Source organism: Salvia miltiorrhiza, chromosome 8 (genome assembly GCF_028751815.1).
Source record: "Salvia miltiorrhiza cultivar Shanhuang (shh) chromosome 8, IMPLAD_Smil_shh, whole genome shotgun sequence".
In the NCBI taxonomy this organism is placed as follows: domain Eukaryota; kingdom Viridiplantae; phylum Streptophyta; class Magnoliopsida; order Lamiales; family Lamiaceae; genus Salvia; species Salvia miltiorrhiza.
In genome coordinates, this window is record NC_080394.1 from 36,844,525 (window position 1) to 36,863,070 (window position 18,546).

The window sequence follows — 18,546 nt, forward strand, 5'->3', positions numbered from 1 at the left end:
ACAGAGCAGAAAGTTTACCGCCAGCGCTGACGAGCTCAGCTCTGAGCAGTACGCCAACTATGAACAGCACGCGCCAGAATTATGCTGAGGAGAAACTGATGTGCACCAGCTCGGAAGAGGACATAATTATACAGGATTTTCATCACAATTTGCAGGATGAGAAAGCCATCGAAGATCAGTTTTTGGCCAAGCTTCCAATCGACGTTAATGCCGTTCATGAGGTGCCAACTACCGTGAAAGAGGATGCAACCGTTGAGGAAGAACGGGCTGATGTGCCGCCATGCAAGGATGATACCGTGCTAAGAGTGCAGAATGCACCACCTTTGGAAGAGAAGAAAGATGAGAGATCTCGACATAGCTCTTGGTTCGAGAGAATGATGGAAGCAATGAGCTCTGCTTGCTCATTAAGAGGACCCGCAGCTGAACTGGAGGATGATGTGCTTTCACGAGGACTAATTCAGCTGACGTTTCATAGCGATTTTCGGTTAAGGGATCCTCTACGTCGGGCTGGCGACTCTAAAACTAGCGCTTGGTGGGAGGCAACCCACCGTGGTTTGGTTTTGTTTTTGTTTTTGTTTTTCTTGTTCTTTGTTTTCCGTTTTTGTTTTGTCTTTCCTAAGTTTTGGTTGCTTGCGCGGATACTTTGATGTGGTGTCCATGTTTTGACTTCAGCGCTGCAATTCTAACTCTGCCACAGACCGCGAATTCCTCTCTTCACCACCTCACACGATGCTTCAGTTTCTCAAGGCCGATAATCAGGGACGTTTTCTCAACTCTTCTTATTTCTTTTGTGCCCTGAGGACATGGCATGCTTTAAGTGTGGGGGGGTGTTTTATTGCGCTTATGCTTTCAATTGGGCGAGATTAGTCTTTCTATGCTTAGTTTTTGGTCTCGAATCTTGCTAGTTTGTATGAATTTGTGGAAGAGTAGATGGTTTTCGATGCGCGTTTCGGGTTTGTGAATGAATGGTGGTTATTCTTGTTTTACTGTTGATATATGTTTCTTAATTGTGCAAAGAATTTGAGTTTTGTTGCAACACGATTGTAAGTAAGTAAAACGTGATTTGTCCGGTCGATGCTAGAAGGAGTGTTGTCATTGTGATTGCCTACGATCGTATCTTATCTGTGAAATGTGAAAAATGTTGGACGAATTGCCAACTTCAAAATTGCCAGCTCTGAAACATCTGGCCTGTTCTGAAATGTGATAGCTCTGAGTCTCTGCTCCTCTAGTCTAACTATGAGCATGGGAAACCACGTGAAAAGACTTTGGATTACATCCAAATGGTTTTTATTTCATGAATTATGGCTCAACTGTCGAAAATCTTAAGCACACAAAGTGTGAAAAATGGTGATATTGATTATAAAGGTGATCACATTAGGGAATTCACTTATAGCGGAGAATTGGGTCTGATCGAATTGCTTACATTACTCTTTTGTTGCTTCTTAAACTTTGAGTTACTTGCATGATCGAGAGATGTGTGTTGATTGTAAAATTTTGAATTGACTTTGTGAATGTTTGAATGGAAATTAGCATTGTTGAAATCAATCTCTTCCTAGGATTCATATGGATTTTGCTTGAGGACAAGCAAAAGGCTAAGTGTGGGGGGGGTTGATTTATGCTTAATTGTTCTATTTTTAAGGGTTTGCATATGCATGTTTTAAGTTAAATCTTCTGGAAATTGGTGCGTTTTATGGTCTATTTTATGTTTTGCAGGAGATTTAGGTTTTCGAGATGAAGAGTGCAAATTTTGGAGAATTTGGGCTAAGAATCGTGTTTATGTGCATACTCTGGTGTGCCAGAGCTGAGAAGCCCCGCGCTGCAAAGTCAGAGCAGAGGAATGAATTCCAGAGCAGCGAAATGGGAAGCCAGAGAACTCAACATATCAGAGCAGAGGAATCACTAGCAGAGGAATCACTAGTCAGATGAATCACTAGTCAGAGGAATCATTCGCCAGAGAAATCAAAGCGTCAGAGCAGCGAAGTCGATAGCCAGAGCAGAGAAATCAAAAGGCCAGAGCGGAAGCCGTTTCTCTGGCGAGAGCCGCGATTTCCGCCAGAGTCGAGATTACTTGCTGAGTACGCCAGCTGGACTTACCTAAGTATTACACGATTCTATTTCCTTTAAGAGTCCAGCTTTGCATGGCAACTTCCATGGTGATCCATAGTGATTTGAAGTCTATAAATAGGGCCATACTTTTCATTCTAACAATAATCCCTTGCCTAGTTTTAGACGCCATCTTTGATATCTGTTGGCATCCGAAGCTTAGGTTTATTGCATTCATAGTTCTAGTTTTGATTTCTGTTCTAGTTAGTTTAGTATAATTCTTTTAATTCATGTTTTAGATTAGTTCCCGTTTAGAGTCGTAATTACGTGACAGATTACTTTTCGAGACGATTTACGGTATTTCTTTAATTAAGTTTATTTATTTGCTTTTACATGCGTTTCTTTAAATTCCGCTATTTCAATTCTGCTATTTAAATTGTGCAATTTAGTTTATGCGTTTTTATGATGCTTTCTTTAAATTATGCACTTTAGTTTCTGCCTAGTTAGATTAGATTAGAAGTTTTAATTAAAGTTATTTAAATTCAATTTGCCTAGATAATTCTTTACTTTAAGTTCATTTAATTCTTGCCTAGGGTTTAATAGTTTCACGCCTAGATAATTTTAAGATTAAGTTTTTAGTTAAGTTTAAATTACAAGTATTAGTTAATGATTCCTTTTCGCCTAGTTAAGTTTAAATTCATGTTAATTTACTTTTCATGTTTTAGTTTAAAAATCTTAAGTTTACTGTTTTCGTTGTGACATAATTAAAAGCCCTTAAAGATCTTCCTTGAGAGATGACACTGGGTCAACTTACCATCACTAGGATGTCCTTGTTTTATTGCAAGTCAAACTAGAGGTGTTCTAGGTTGAGTCAAGCATGCTGTTCGCAAAAACAATTCTGTTTTGATTAGGTTCTGATTGAACTAGATCATTTTTTTCAAAGGACTCGAAAAACTTTTCTCTTTCAAAAGTGCTTGCTGTTTGTCTTATCTGTTGTTATCTGTTCTTTTTTTTTTATGGAGACTAACCACAGCAGAGTATCCTCTCTACCTATGTTTAGTATTGAAAAATACGACATATGGAAGTTTTGGCTTGAAAGCTTCCTTACCGCCCAACATTGCTGAATGTGGGAAGTCATCACCCATGGACCCATCATCATCACTGAGATTGTCAAAAGAATTCCTACAGACCCAGCTAGGGATCCGTTCGATGATGTCCAGATCAAGCAAAAGGCAGACTTTACCACAGAAGAAATGAAGCAGGATGAGCTTGACAACCTTGCCAAAAGCATCATCTCCGGCACAGTTCCAGATAAGCACGTCACCAAGATCATCAAGTGCAGAACTGCAAAGGAGATGTGGGACGTTCTTGAAGGAATGTGCATCGGGTCCGAGGAGATAAAAGAGAACAAGTTGTCCATAGTTTGTTAGAAATTAGACTCATTTTTCATGCTCAAGAATGAATTTGTCGACGAGATGGAACTCAGATTCAACCAGATCCTAAACGAAGTTCAATCCATCTCGAAGGATAAGTACACTCAACGAGAAATCAACCTGAAGATTCTTCGAGCACTTCCGCGAGGAGATTGGCAGATCTACTCAGTCATTCATAAGAACAAACCTGGATTCAGTCACCTCCCGACAAATAAGCTTTTCTCTGATCTCTTGGCAAATAAGTTCGACATTCAGACAAATCTTGGAACCAAGAGGGCTGGAGGATCAGATGAAGATGGTCCATCAACCTCAAAAAGAGCAGCACTGAAAGCTTCAGCAAAAGAAAGCAAGAAGCAGACAAAGGAACTAGCGGAACTCAAACCCGAAGACTTCTTCAGGCAATATGCTTTGTTGACTGAAAGATTCAACAAGATGGAGTCTAAATTCTGCAAGTACAGGAAGTTCCACAAGAAATACTTCAAAGAAAAGAAAGAGAAAGCAGGTCCAGATATTCCACTGACAGAAGCGGAGAAAGAAAGTCAGCCGCTTTCGACTTGAAAGATGTGGAATGCTTTGGATGCAAAAGAAATGGCACTTTTGATCTGAATGCCCTGAAATGACGTAGTCTGAGCGTAAGGAGCTGAAAGATAAGAAAGATCGCAAATACGCGAAGAAGAAAGTGATGGTTGCTGACGGTGTAGGATCTTCCGAATAAACATCAGAATCATCCGACTTCAACTCTACCATCTCAGATGATGAGAGCCAAGCCCTGATGGCCAACGAAACCGAAAGCGTGGCCGACAACAGCTACGACAACGAAATGAACGGCTCAGAGGTCAAAAATAGGAAACACAAAAAGAAGAATGATGTTAAAGCCTCAATCAGAACATGGTACCTGGACAGCGGCTGTTCGAAGCACATGAAGGGCTACAAAGAATATCTAACTCAATATGTTGAGAAAGCTGGATCAAAAGTTGCATTCGGAGAAACAAAAGGCTATGGTGTACTCGACATGGGTAACGCCAGTATCAGTAATGTTAGCTTTGTTTCTGGAATAAACATAATTTGTTGTGTGTGAGTCAATTTTGTGACAGCGGATTCGCAGTTAAGATAAAAAATGATGAATTCACTGTCGGAAACAGTCAAAGGAAGGTGGTTCTGAGAGGGATCAGGCAAGGAAGTCTCTACGTCGTCTCATGGAAAGACAGTCCTCCAGAAACATGTCTCATCAGCAAAAGCAGCTCGGAGCTCAACTGGCTGTGGCACAGGAGACTCAACCACCTCAACTTCGAAACGATCAACAAGCTTGCTAAACATCAACTGGTAGAAGGTTTACCTTCTATTGTGTTCCAGAAGAAGCAAGAATGTGAAGCATGTCAATGAGGAAAGCAAACTAGGACGTCATTCAAGTCAAAGTCAGAACTTTCCTGTGGAAGAATACTTCAACTACTTCACATGGATTTGTTTGGCCCAATCTCTCCCAGAAGCTACAACGGTAGAAAGTATACCTTAGTTTCGTGGATGACTTTTCACGATACACTTGGGTTATCTTTCTCTACAACAAAAGAGAGACACTGCTGGAATTGCCAAAGCTGCTGAGAAGACTAAGCGTAGAAAAAGAAGTCAACATCATCAGCATCAGATCAGATCGAGGGACTGAATTCCTCAATGCTGTCATTCGTGACTACTGTGAGGAACAAGGAATCAATCATCGAACTTCTGCAGCAAGGACTCCTCAGCAAAATAGAGTAGCTGAAAGAAGAAACGGGTCTTTGAAGGAAGTAGCAAGAACGATGTTAGCCGAATCAAAACTCCCTTTGAAGTTTTGGGCTGAAGCAGTCAACAACGCATGCTACACGCAAAATCACTCCATATGAACTATGGAAGAACATGAAGCCTTCAATCTCATATTTTCATGCTTTCGGTTCTCGGTGTTTCATTCACAACAATGACAAGAGGAGATTAAACACATTTGATAGCAAGGCTGATCCAAGAATCTTTCTTAGATACTCTGGAACTGAACGATCCAGCAAAGCCTATCGAGTGTTTAATTCTCAAACTCTTTATGTTGAAGAAACACCACATGTTGTTTTTGATGAGTCTACTGATGATTTCAGGAAACAGGAAACTGAAAGAAGTGCTGAGAACACTGAAGTTTCCAAAACTGAAAAGCAGGACACCGAACCTTCTACAGTCTTGGTGTGGGGACCCGGAAAAGAAGAAGATACTGAAAAACTTCAGTATCAGAAGATCAGTCAAAGATCTGAAGCTCAGACTGGAACCACTACAAATGGCATCAGTCAAGGGGAAACTCCGTTAGGTGAATAACAAGTTGAACCTGCTGAAGCAACACCAGCTCAACACTCTCCTGCTCGAGAAAATGTTGATCGACTCAGAACCATTCTGACTGAAGAACCTCCACCATCGCCGGAAGAAATCAAGAAGTATCGAAGATGGTTTGAACTCCATTCAAAAGAGAATATCATTGGAGAACCATCAGACGGTGTAAAGACTCGAAGATCAATGTGCAATCTCGTATTTGATATCAATCAGAACTGCATCAACGAAGATAAGAACTTCAGCTGTTTCTTATCATCTACAGAGCCCAAGGACATTGAAGAAGCTCTGAAGTCCACTCTATGGGTCATCGCAATGTAAGAAGAGCTCAATGAATTCAATCGAAATTCAGTTTGGGAACTTGTGGATCGACCAGACGATGCAAAAGTGATTGGCTTGAAATGGATTTTCAAAAATAAGAAAGACGTAGAAGGAAATGTTGTGAGAAACAAAGTAAGGCTAGTAGCAAAAGGATACAGTCAAGAAGAAGGAATCGACTACGATGAGACTTTTGCCCCAGTTGCCAAATTAGAAGCAGTCAGACTCTCTTTAACCTTTGCAGCTCACAAAGGATTCAAGGTACACCAAATGGATGTGAAGTGCGCATTTCTCAATGGAGTGCTCACCGATGAAGTCTATGTGGAACAACCTCCAGGCTTTGAGGTTGCAGGACCAGAAAAGGTGGACAAGCTGAAGAAAGCGCTCTATGGTTTGAAACAAGCACCAAGAGCATGGTATGATACTCTGTCTGAGTATCTTGTAGAACAAGGATTCAAGAAAGGTTCAGTGGACAGAACCTTGTTCACTCTCAAAGAAGGAGAAGATCTCCTACTTATTCAGATTTATGTCGATGACATAATCTTCGGATCCAAATCCGAACGCATGTGAAAGAAGTTTGTTGATATCATGACTAACAAGTTTCAGATGTCCATGATGGAAGAAATGAATTTCTTTCTTGGATTACAAGTCAAGCATACCAGCGAATGAATATTGATCAACCAGTCAAAGTACGCGAAGGAACTGATCGCCAAGTTCGGTATTCAGCATATGAAATCAGTCAAGATTCCAATGAACACAAACTGGAAAGTAGATACAGGATCAGAAAGAAAATCTATATCGTCAACTAAATACAGAGAAATCATTGGGTCATTGTTGTATTTGACTGCTAGCAGACCAGATATCGCTTATGCAGTCGGGGTTTGTGCAAGATATCAATCAGATCCAAAGGAAGCTCATATGGATGCTGCAAAATGAATTTTGCGATATCTCAAAGGCACACCCAACTTAGAATTATGGTACCCAGCTGACAATGACTTCAAGTTCACCGGATATTCAGACTCAGATTTTGCAGGATGCAAAATTGATCGCAAATCAACTTCGGAAACTTGTCAATTCCTAGGCAACAAGCTTATCTCTTGGTTTTCAAAGAAGCAGACTTCAGTCGCCACCTCCACAACTGAAGCTGAATATGTTGCTGCGGGAAGGTGCTGTTCACAACTCATATGGTTAGTCCAACAACTGAAGGACTATGGGATCGAAGAGAAGGAAGTCCCAATCTATTGCGACAACTCCAGTGCTATTGCAATCTCACAAAATCCAGTTCATCACACCAGAGTCAAGCATATTGATATTCGACATCACTTTATTCGTCATCACGTCGAAAAGAAAAATATCTCTGTTGAATGGATTTCGACCGCAGTTCAGAGAGCAGACTTGCTGACCAAAGCTCTTCCTGAAGAAAGGTTCAACGATCTGTGTGGAAGGATCAGCCTCATCAACCCAGAAGAATGATGTTGTGCTTGAAGATCTCCGCAACAGTCACGATGACTGGTGGTCAACCAACTGGTGCTCTACAACTGCTGACGTGGAAAGCAATGAAGACAAATCTTCATCTGAAGAGAACTTATTCTAATAAGTCATCCAGAATCAGCGGTATCGACTGACTACAATGATCAGTCGACCAGTAAGTATCTTCAACTTACACTTTGAAAATCAGTTAATTCAGTTATGAGTCTTCTGTCTATTTTCAAAAGCTTTCTCTAACTGATCAGTGTGTCTCAAAAATCTTTATATTAACTGATTGTTGGAAAATGAAATATTTGTGAAGGACAAATACTTTTAAGAAGATTTGACTTTGATTTAACTTGTCCTGATATTTTCTAAAAATATTTCCAACCTTTTGCCTTCTGGAATAAAATTTCTTGAGAATCTGATTGATTTGACAAAATGCAATGATCTTTCTCACCTTTTGAAGCTTCCATCCCCTGCAGTGACGGCGGACGTGAAATTTTCCTTCAAAACCATTTTTAGGCACAGTTTTCGAAAAACTTTTTCATCTTCCTTCTTGGTAAAATTGTCTATTTATACCTTGGTGTCGTAAATTATTTTTCTGCATCAACTAACAACTCTCCACAGCCTTCACTATGAGAAAATTTTCAAATCTTTTAAAAAGTTGCAGAGAAAATTATTGTTCCGACAAAGGAGAAATCAATGACTGTGAAGTCATGGAGTGGGAGAATGACGCTCACATACTTGGTCTTCACCGGACCCCCTTCCACTGGATCTCAACGTCTCTCCGACGTCAAAACTTGCTCAATCCTCACTTATATCCAGCGACGCGAGTGTCTTCCATCCTCATGCCCGTCCCATACGGTTTGAAGTACCTGTCTCAAGAAGATGGACATCACCTGGTTCTCAGGCGAGCCTCACATCCTTTTGTGAAGCTTCCATATGGTGCAACAACAATGAGCAGGAGCTTGTTGTCAGCCGGTGCAACATCGACAGTGGCTGTCCTCACGACTGTCACTGATTTGATCTTCCTTTCCCACACACTTCCCAACCTAGTCCCATCTCTCTCTCTTTCAAGCACCCTCTTCTTAACCTCCTTCGGTTCGCATGATTGCCGCTCTCCCTCTTCTATCTCAAAGAGCCATGCAAACTAACCTATGTCCCTTTCTTCGTCTCTCCTCCATTCACCCCTCACCTTCATCTTTCACTTTCTTCTTCTAAACCTTCATATTCTCCACCTCCATCACACCTCCAGCACCTTTCTTTGGATCCTCCTACGAGCTTCCTCAACCCTCGCACGATCCTCGCTTCATCCTTCAGTCAATTCTTCCTTTTTGATGTTGCTAAAAAGGGGGAAAGAACTTAGAGAAAAACCTCTGAAAAGACTGAAGCTAGATTAAGCAAAATGATCATCAAGATGATCATGAGGAAGGTTAGCCAGGAAGACCACAAGTCCACGGAAACTAAGTGTGAGTGGAACAAGTTTAGGAATATGAAGACTGAAGATGAAGATCAAGAAGTTCAAGGCGCAGACAAGCAAACTGCTGGAGTCCATGGGTTTCCCATGTGATTTCTTTGTTGTTTTTGCTCCCTTGTATGTCTTGCCCTGTATCTCGACTGACAACTCATCAGTCTTTATTTAATAAAAGGAACTTCTTTTGATCTCAACCTAAAGACAATGACTTTTTGTCCAGGCTCTGATTAATGTTTTTCTGTCTTATTCTTGTTCTGTTTTGAACTGTTGTGTTCTTACTCTAAGTACATGTTTTTAGGTTCTATTGTTAAAGGGGAATTGTATTCACCCTGTTTTAGAACTTGTGCTCTGAGTTCAGTCTTTTTTTTCTTAGAACTGCTGTGTGGTTTTGGCATCATCAAAAAGGGGAAAATTGTAAGGAACTTAATGAAATATCATATTCCTTGTTTTGATGATACCAAAATCAATAGGTTTTTTTTCATAATAGACTAGAACCGCTCGAACTCAAGTGTTAGAGTTCTTTTGCTAGTTTAGCTTGTTGTTCTGAAGACTGAAGACTGAAGACTGAAGACTGAAGTTGCCGACTGAAGCATCAGTCGAAGAAACAGTTTTGGACTGATTACTTAATGCGTGCCACGTGGAATCAGCGGAATGATACTAAAGTCAAGTATCAGTTAAACATTCTTCCTCGGACTGAGCCTCCAACGTTCAAAGGAAGCCACATACTCGAGAAGTACAACCGCATTAAATGCAGAGATCTCAGGATCAGTCGTTTCTCTGCAGAGGACACTCCTCTTTGGTGATTACCTTTTCAGAGATGTCGCATCTCCTGCTCTTCAAGATGGTCGTTCTCACCAAACAAGGAACCTCGAAGATTGAAGCCTCAGCCCAAGTTCAAATTACTCTCTAACGGAAGAAATCTTGAAGACCTTCTCCGCCAACGGATCTATTCAAGACTTCTCCTATAAATAGTGCTCGAGGATCACTTCAATCTTCACCGATTCAACAACATAAGCTGAAACTCTACCAAAATTGTGTCTCAGCTAAAGCCCAAACTCTCCAAAGTTTGAATCGAAGAAGAGAATCCTAAAGCCAAAAATCAGTCACTGCTGATTACATAAATTCTCTTAGACCTTAGGCAAACCTTGTATATCCAAAGCCTAGGTCAAACTAACTCCAAAGAACTTGTTCTTTAAAGTTTAGTTGGCAAGTTTTCAAACCTCCCTTCAACCGAGTGAATTGAGTGTTTGAGTTGTAAAGGAGTTCAGGAAGGTACTCTGACTCCGTGAGATCCTAGTGCACAGTGCGTGCTAGGAGTAAGAAATCCAACATGGTGTGTTGGTACTGAAGATTGGATCTGTAGTTGTTTCGGTTGTGTGCACCCGCAAGCACACGTTTCGGTTTGCTGTGCACCTGTAAGTACGAGCATCGGTTTGCAGTGCACCTGTAAGCACTGGCAGAGTGAAGTTGTTGGTTTGATCAACCGACCGTGGACATAGGAAGTGTTTTCTGAACCACGTAAAAATCTTTGTGTCTTTTACAGTTTTCAGTATTTACCTTCTTACTTGTGCTCTTCCTTTCATCAACTGAAAACTGATTAAGTGCAAAGAGAAACATAATACCAACAACGTGCTCAACTTACTGGCTATTGCAAAACAAAAGATTTCCGCTGCGTGTGTTATCAGTCTGACTGATCTATCCTTTGATAGGCAGTAAGATTTATAACATCTCTGTTTATCAAACTCGACTGAAGCTTTACGTGCATCAATTAAGATATTTTAACTTAATTGATAACTCCTTACTGAAGAGTATTCAGTATTAGCCGTCAACCCTATTTTGGTCAAAACTCCTTTCAGTAAACAGGTGTCTGAGTTTGTGTTAAAAGTTTCGTTTTGATCTCTGTGTTGAGATTTCAAAAATAGTCTATAGGTGTATTCCCCCCTCCCCCATACACCTATTCGAGACCCTCTGTACCTAACACCCAACCTCACTCTTCTTCTTTTTCATCTTCACCATTACCTCCACCTCATCCTCACCAAAATACTCATCATATGGCCACTTGTTCTATGTTTGGTATATATAAACCCAAAATATATCTAGCAACCTCTAGTTTATCTCTCACTGAGATTTTTGCTTCCACTCTCTCATCTTTCTCTGGTACAGTGACTCAGATGATACTACTGTTTCTCCCACTACTAAATTTACGGAACCTATCTCTGACTCAGAAGTTATTGCTAATCCTTTGTGGTATAAAGTCATGGCTGCTGACATTGAAGCCATAAAACTAAAGGATACTTGGGATATTATCCCTCCTTCTGTTGATGTGCATCCTATTGATTGTAAATGGGTGTATAGAGTTAAACTCAATGCAGATGATACTATTGACAAATTAAAGGTCAGGCTTGTAGCTAAGAGGTTTCAACAAGTAGCAGGTTTGGATTTCTTGGAAACTTTTAGTCCAGTGGTAAAACCTGTGTCAGTCAGGTTATTATTGTCTTTGGCTGCTATTTTTCAGTAGGATATTCAGCATATTGATTAAATAATGCCTTTCTAAATGGTCATTTAGACAGACCAGTTTACATGAAACAACCTCCTGATTTTGAGGATGCAGCTCATCATGATTGGATTTGCAGGTTGAAGAAATCTTTATACGGGCTCAAACAAGCTTTTAAAGCTTGGTATGAAAGGTTAAAAAATCATCTTCTAAAGTTTGGTTTTCAATACTCAACATCTGATCATTCATTCTTTTACTTAAAAAAAGCAGGGAAGTTGTTACTTGTGCTTGTATATGTTGATGATATACTTATTACTTGGGATGATATTGATCTTATCAATAGTTTTATTCGAACTTGATAAATATGAGTATGCACTCAAAACACTGGGCAATGTAAGTTTCTTTCTGGGCATAGAGGTGGTCAAGCAAAAAAACATCTTTTATCATTCAACATGCCAAGTATATCAGAGATCTTCTAGTCAATACCAATTTGATGGATATCAAGCCTCAAAACTCTCCCTATGACGCAGCCACTAAACTCCACAAATCTGATAGTGATTTTTTTTGCTTATCCTACTCTATATAGGAGTGTTATTGGTGCATTACAGTATTTGACTATCACCAGACCTGACATATCTTTTATGGTGAACAAGTTCAGTGAGTTTTTGCAGGCACCTATTGATCTTCAATGGAAAGCATATAAGAGACTCTTAAGATATCTTAAGGGTACTCTTCATTATTCTCTCAAGTTTACTCCTTCATCATATCTTCTTCTTAAAGCTTTTTCTGATGCTGACTGGGCTGGATCTATTGATGATCAAAAATCAACTGGTGGCTATCTTGTTTATCTGGGATCTAACTCGTGGACGACACGAGTTTTAAGAAAGTGATGAATATAGTAATTGATAGTAGTGAGTATTGTTTTGAGTGGAGTTTGGGTCCCACTATTATTGTGAGTGGAGTTTGTGGACCTTAGTGCTATAAATGAAAGTGAAAATGATATTGTGAACAGATCAAAACGGAAAAAGCAGAAATAATATCGTGGAAGGAGGAAGTAATAATTGTTGGGTCTCGGAAGGTCTCGAATAGGTGTATGGGGGGGGGAATACACCTATAGGCTATTTTAAATGAAACTGAAGGAAAACAAACCAGCACAACCTATTCAGTTAAAAGAGTTTAGCAAAGCTTAGTGATTAAGGCCTAATTGTCTGCATTTTGGGGGTTTGCATGTGCGTATTTTAAGTTAAATATTCTGGAAATTGGTGCGTTTATGGGTTTGTTTTATGCTTTGCAGGAGATTCTAATTTTATAGATGGAAGAGTGTGATGTTGGAGCTTTTGGGTCAAAATTGCGTACTTAGGCGCAAAATGGTGTTCAGAGCTAAGTCCGCGTCAGAGAAGAGCAGAGCTAAAGATCGACACAGCTAAAGTCCAGAGCTGACCATCTCCAGAGCAGAACAAACTTATCAGAGCAGAGCTAAACTTATCAGAGCTGAACAGAATTTCAGAGCTGACTTCCAGCTCTGACTACCTTTCCAGAGCCGAAGCACCAGAGCCGCAAACTTTTTCTAGAGCTACAATTTCTCGCCAGAGCTAAGATTACTTGCAGAGCACGATCCAGCTGGACTTGCCTTTGAATGCACGATTCTATTTCCTTAATAGTCCAGTTTTGCAAGGCGAGTTTGATTATAATTAGGGTTGGAATGAAGTCTATAAAAGGGGCTTGAACGTGAATCAAGAGAGACATCCTTCTGCCTCAGGCACTTAGTTAGAATCAAATCTTTGCCCTAATCTTTAGTTCCGCTAGGTAGCCAAAGTTTAGGTTTTACAAGCTTTCTTAGTTCTTTAAGTTTTAGTTACTTTTTGTTATAGTTTACTTTCAAGTTTAGTTTTACTTTAGTTTTGTTTCGAAGATTGTAATTGAGTGACAGCAATTTCATCTTTTCGACGTTTATGGTATTTCGGTATTTATTTTAATTTACTTGCTTTGTTACGTTTATGCTATACTTTAAATTCTGCACTTTTAATTATGCAATTTCAATTATGCGTTTTCATTATGTTTATGTTTTCCTTTAAATTCTGCACTTTTGTTTTATGTCAATTAGATTAGAAGTTTTAATTTAAAGTTATTTAAATTCTTAAGTTCGTTTAAGTTCTTGCCTAGGGTTTATAGTTTCTTTATGCTTGCGTTTTTAGCTTTGTTCTTTTATGCCTAGTTAATTACAAGTTTAATTTCACATTAAGTTTACTTTATAAGTTTTAGTTTTTAATCCAAGTTTACCGTTTTCTCGTGACATAATTAAAAGCCCTTTAAGATCTTTCTTGAGAGACGACATTGGGTTAACTTACCACTGCTAGAGTGTCCTTGTCCTATTGCAAGTCAATCTAGAGGTGTTTCTAGTTGAGTCACTTAGGTTGGCGACTGATACTGAATATCTCTTCAGTAAAGAGTTATTAGTTAAGTCAAAGACTTTAACTGATACACGTTAGGCTTCAGTCGGGTTTGTAAAACAGAGGAGTGTTATGAATCTTACTGACTATCCGAAGATTTATCAGTTAGACTAATATCACTGGCAGCGGAAAACTTTACTTTAGAAATAACCTTAGTGATTAAGCACGTTGTCAAGATTTATGTTTCACTTTGCTGTTAATCAGTTTCAGTTTACAAAAGGTTTGAGCACAGATAAGAAAGATAAATACTGAAAGCGAAAAACAACAAAGGGATTTTTACGTGGTTCGGAATCCAATTCCTACATCCACGGTCAGTTGATCACACTCACAACTTCACTGGGCTTGTGCTTACGGGTGCACAGCAAACCTAAACAACCAAAGATCCAATCTTTGGTACCAACACACTGGATTGAATTTCTCACTCTTAGCTTCACTGAGACAAAACTATGCATTTCCACAAAGACTAAGATCTCACGGAGTCAGAACACTGGTATGATCTCCTCTCGGCTCAAACACTCGTTTTGGTCGGTTGAAATGAGGTTCGAAAACTTGCCAACTAGATTACAAAGAGCAGGCTCTCTGTAATCAGTTATACTTAGGCTTTGGATATACAATATTTGCCTAAGTTCTAAGAGAATGTCACTACTACAAAAATGCACATACATAACACTTCATACATAACGGTTTTTTTAAAAAACCGTTATGTATGAGCGCATTTTTTGAAAAGATAACGGTTTTGACAAAAAACCGTTATCTATGTAGTGTTGTCCATGGAAATAGATAACGGTTTATGTTAATCCGTTATGTATGAGCGTTATCTATTAGTTGCATACATAACGGTATTATCGAACCGTTAAGCCGACCGTTATCTATGAGCGTCTTTTTATAACGGTTGTTTTAATCGTTATGTATAAACGCCTCAACACTGTTATGTATGAGTATTTTTATATTTATTTTTTATATATATTTTTTTGAGCTCCTCAAGATCATAAAATCCTAAAATCCTAAATACATGTTCTTCTTCTCTTCGTTCTCGTAAGCCCTAAAATCCTAAATCCCTAAAACACCAATTTCAGTCGCCCCAACAATTCTCCCTCTGGCCTCAGCGGCGACGACGAGAACGCCGCCGCGACTTGCCACCTGCCCCCGCCGCATCCTTGCTTCATCTACCACCCACCGCGGCCCGCCACCCCTCATTTGTGATAAAGCAATAAATCAAATCTTAATTCAAATTTGAGTTCAATCAAACTCGTCACTCCCCGTCACTGCTCTGTTCTGTGGCTCTCGAAGTTGCCGGCCGCCGCTGTCCAGACCTCCCCCCCCAATGATTCTCGTATCTCTCTCACTCTTCCCGGCGCAGCAAATCAGCTCCACTCTTCCCCGACCCAACAAGCCAGTAAATCGGTTCCTCTCTGCCCAGTCCCGTCGTTTCCTACGCCACTTCGGAGCTCCGATGCTCAGCCCTTTCCCGTCTCCCCGCCTCCGACGCGGGCAGCCTTCAGGTAGGTTCAATTCGGTGTGTAGTTTTCCAAAATTTCGGTTCATATTGAAACTCTATTATTTCGCTTGCCCCCTCTTGCCCTCTCGCCCTTTTGCCCTTGATCAATCTGTGTTGTAAAGATCCTGATTTTTGTTGGATTACCTTTTTATGTGAGTTTTGTTCAGTGCTTATGTTTTGATTGTAATTAGGTTTTACTGTTTGCGTTTCAAGTGTGCTCTTGGTTAATGTTTGAATGTGAGACTAAAGGTTTTATTGTATTTGCTTTTATTTATCAATATCAACTAGCAGTACAGCAACTTGTGCTCTAACTTTCGTATATTCCAGTGAAATTGGAATTACTTTGCAGCAAATCGAAATAAGAAAAGAGCTTCTAAGTTGGAAGCTACACATTATGAGAAGGCGAAGGAACTATACACGAAGGTATGTTTGGAAGACATTATTAGAAATTCTGCACAAATTATCGAATTTCTCTCTACATTTCTTGCTGCTCTATGATATGTGTAGCTCATGTGTTTTGAGGAAAATTGATTTACTTTGCTGCTCGAATTATCATGTGGTGAAAATATTGATTTACTTTGCTTTTTGAGGATTTAGTGGTGTAGAGCAACCCCATTTGGAATGTGAATATTCATAGATAATAAATAAATATTTGTGGGTTTAATTTGTGAGTCTCGTCTTTTTTAGAATATAAAAAACTCGAAAGTGGGTATTTTTTTTGCAAAAACTGAGTGATGCAAGCTAACTGTCTTTAACTGGACTTCGATCTAAGCTGCTGGCATTTTGTTAACTGCAAATTTTCTTGTGACAGACAAATTTTAAGTTTGTGTTGTTAAAGAAAGTATGGAATATGAAATGTTTGCTTGAAAAGTAGGTCTGCTAATGTCCTATGAAGCTTTTCTTTATTTCTGCCTTTTCTCTATTCCAGCGCCTGCTTATACACTCCTTATGGTTTATATGGAATCCAAATTTTAGTTACTCATATTTGCTGTTGTATTTCTTTCTCGACATTTTTGATTGAGCTTCTCTTGTTATATCTTTTTGTTAGCTTAAGAAGTTTCAACTCAGTAGATCACTTATGCTCCACCTTTGTTTTAGCATTTGAATCTAATTGGATAACTAATATCGTGCACTGCCAGACAGTAGGCTGACTCTCTTTTTGTGCATCATTTTTCATTGCTTATTAGATTCTTGAGAGGATGCTTCAATTTTACAACATAAGGAAAAAGAGAAAAGTGAAGGAAATGTTCACATTATATCCATTTGTTGGATTGCTCCATGTTGCTGTAAGTATATTGGTTTTTATACTTTATTGGGTTCAGTTATTAGTTTATTAGAAAGTTAGTGATTCACTATTTTCCTAGCATCCATAGGCCCCATATCCTGCTTATTAAAGGTTTTCTTTTCTAAACATGATTTTGGCTTACTAGCATCTGGCTGTTACAGGTGACATGTATTAAATTGGGATTATGGGATCATATTGTTTCTTTTAATATCATGGAGCTAGTTTCTTATTGTTTCCTTACTGGCCTCCTGTGTGTTCAATGTTTTTCATAAATTTGATGGGATCGGGAGCAACAATAGATTTTGAATTGAAATTTCGTGTTCAGATTGCTATGAAGTTTTTGCCGCATTATTCCATTAAAAACAATTTTTCTTAATAAAATACTGCTCAACCTCAGATATATTTGGCTAAAACTGGCAGATTTTTTCATATATTCCAGATTTAAACTTGTAAATTCTTTGAGGATGAAGTAGTGCAGTCCCTCTGAGTAATCAGCTTGGTTTTTGTTGTGATTTAAGGCGTTTCGAGCACTGCTTGCATTTAACATAATGATGCAATATTGTGATAGGGATACACACATAAGTTTGAGATTGCAGAGACATGTTTTGGAAAGATGGGGAGCCATTTAGGATAATTGGAGGAGACTTGCATTATTTCCGAGTGCATCCTGAGGTATGTAAGGTCACTACTATGTTGGTATTTTGTTTTACCTTGGACCAAAAATCATATGCTTGTTCTTGCATCAATTTTGGGTACTTTTAGTGCTTAGTAATATTTTCCTAAAAAATGTGAAATGGAGAAGTTTTTAGTGCTTAGTAACTTGATAGGTTTTGTCCATTTTACCAATCACTTTGATATGCTTTTTAAGTGTTTATCATGATGCTCTATATTGTGATTCTTGGTTGGCTCTTTGTATGATTTTGTGGCAGGTTTGTGGTGGATTAAATGAGTCGTACGTTGAGCTGAAGAGGCTTGTGAATTCACAAGAAAAGTTGTACCATATGGCTAGCTAGTTGCATATTTAATATGTTTAGTATTTTTGTAAGGCATAATAGTATAGATAGAGCAGTTGTTGAATTTTGACTATATTCAAATCTTGTATGAATTCTTTTTTATGATAATAATATAAAATTAAATATTTTGGATGATATATAATATTATTATTGTTGGTTTTATCATTTATACTGTTATGTATAAATTAATAGATAACGGAGAAATAGAAATCTAATTACGGTAAAAAACGTTATGTAACAGTTATACATAACGGATTACCAAACGTTATTAATATCAAAAAACCGTTATGTATAGGTGTGTACATAACAGTGAATATTAAACTTTCATGACGGTTTGAAACGTTATGTATAGTACTATAGATAACGGATATAATCCGTTACTTATATATAAACAATCGTTATGTATAATAAAATAGATAACGGATATAATACTATAGATAACGGATATAATCCGTTATGTATAATAGAATAGATAACGCTTAAATCTCAGTTATGTATGAAATCCACATACATTACACCACTATATATTACGGATGTTTTCGCACATAGATAACGGATAAAATCCGTTATCTATGAGCGAATCTGGCGTAGTGTGTGTGTAATCAGTAGAGACTGATTTTTGGCTTTGTGATTCTCTTCTTCGATTCAAACTTTGGAATGACTTTGATTTGCTAAGTGACGAATTCGGCAGCGTTTCAGCTTGTGTATTTGAATCGGTGAAGATTGAAGTG

General features: G+C 38.7%; 1 long non-coding RNA gene across 1 annotated transcript; it reads left to right on the forward strand.

The window, feature by feature from the left end:
- The first annotated feature begins 15,033 nt into the window (after window positions 1-15,033).
- Window positions 15,034-17,940, forward strand: LOC130996576 (uncharacterized). The gene is made up of 5 exons (XR_009092671.1): window positions 15,034-15,521; window positions 15,845-15,940; window positions 16,705-16,803; window positions 17,371-17,474; window positions 17,732-17,940. It is a non-coding gene; the product is annotated as an uncharacterized LOC130996576 (long non-coding RNA).
- Window positions 17,941-18,546: the final 606 nt, after the last annotated feature.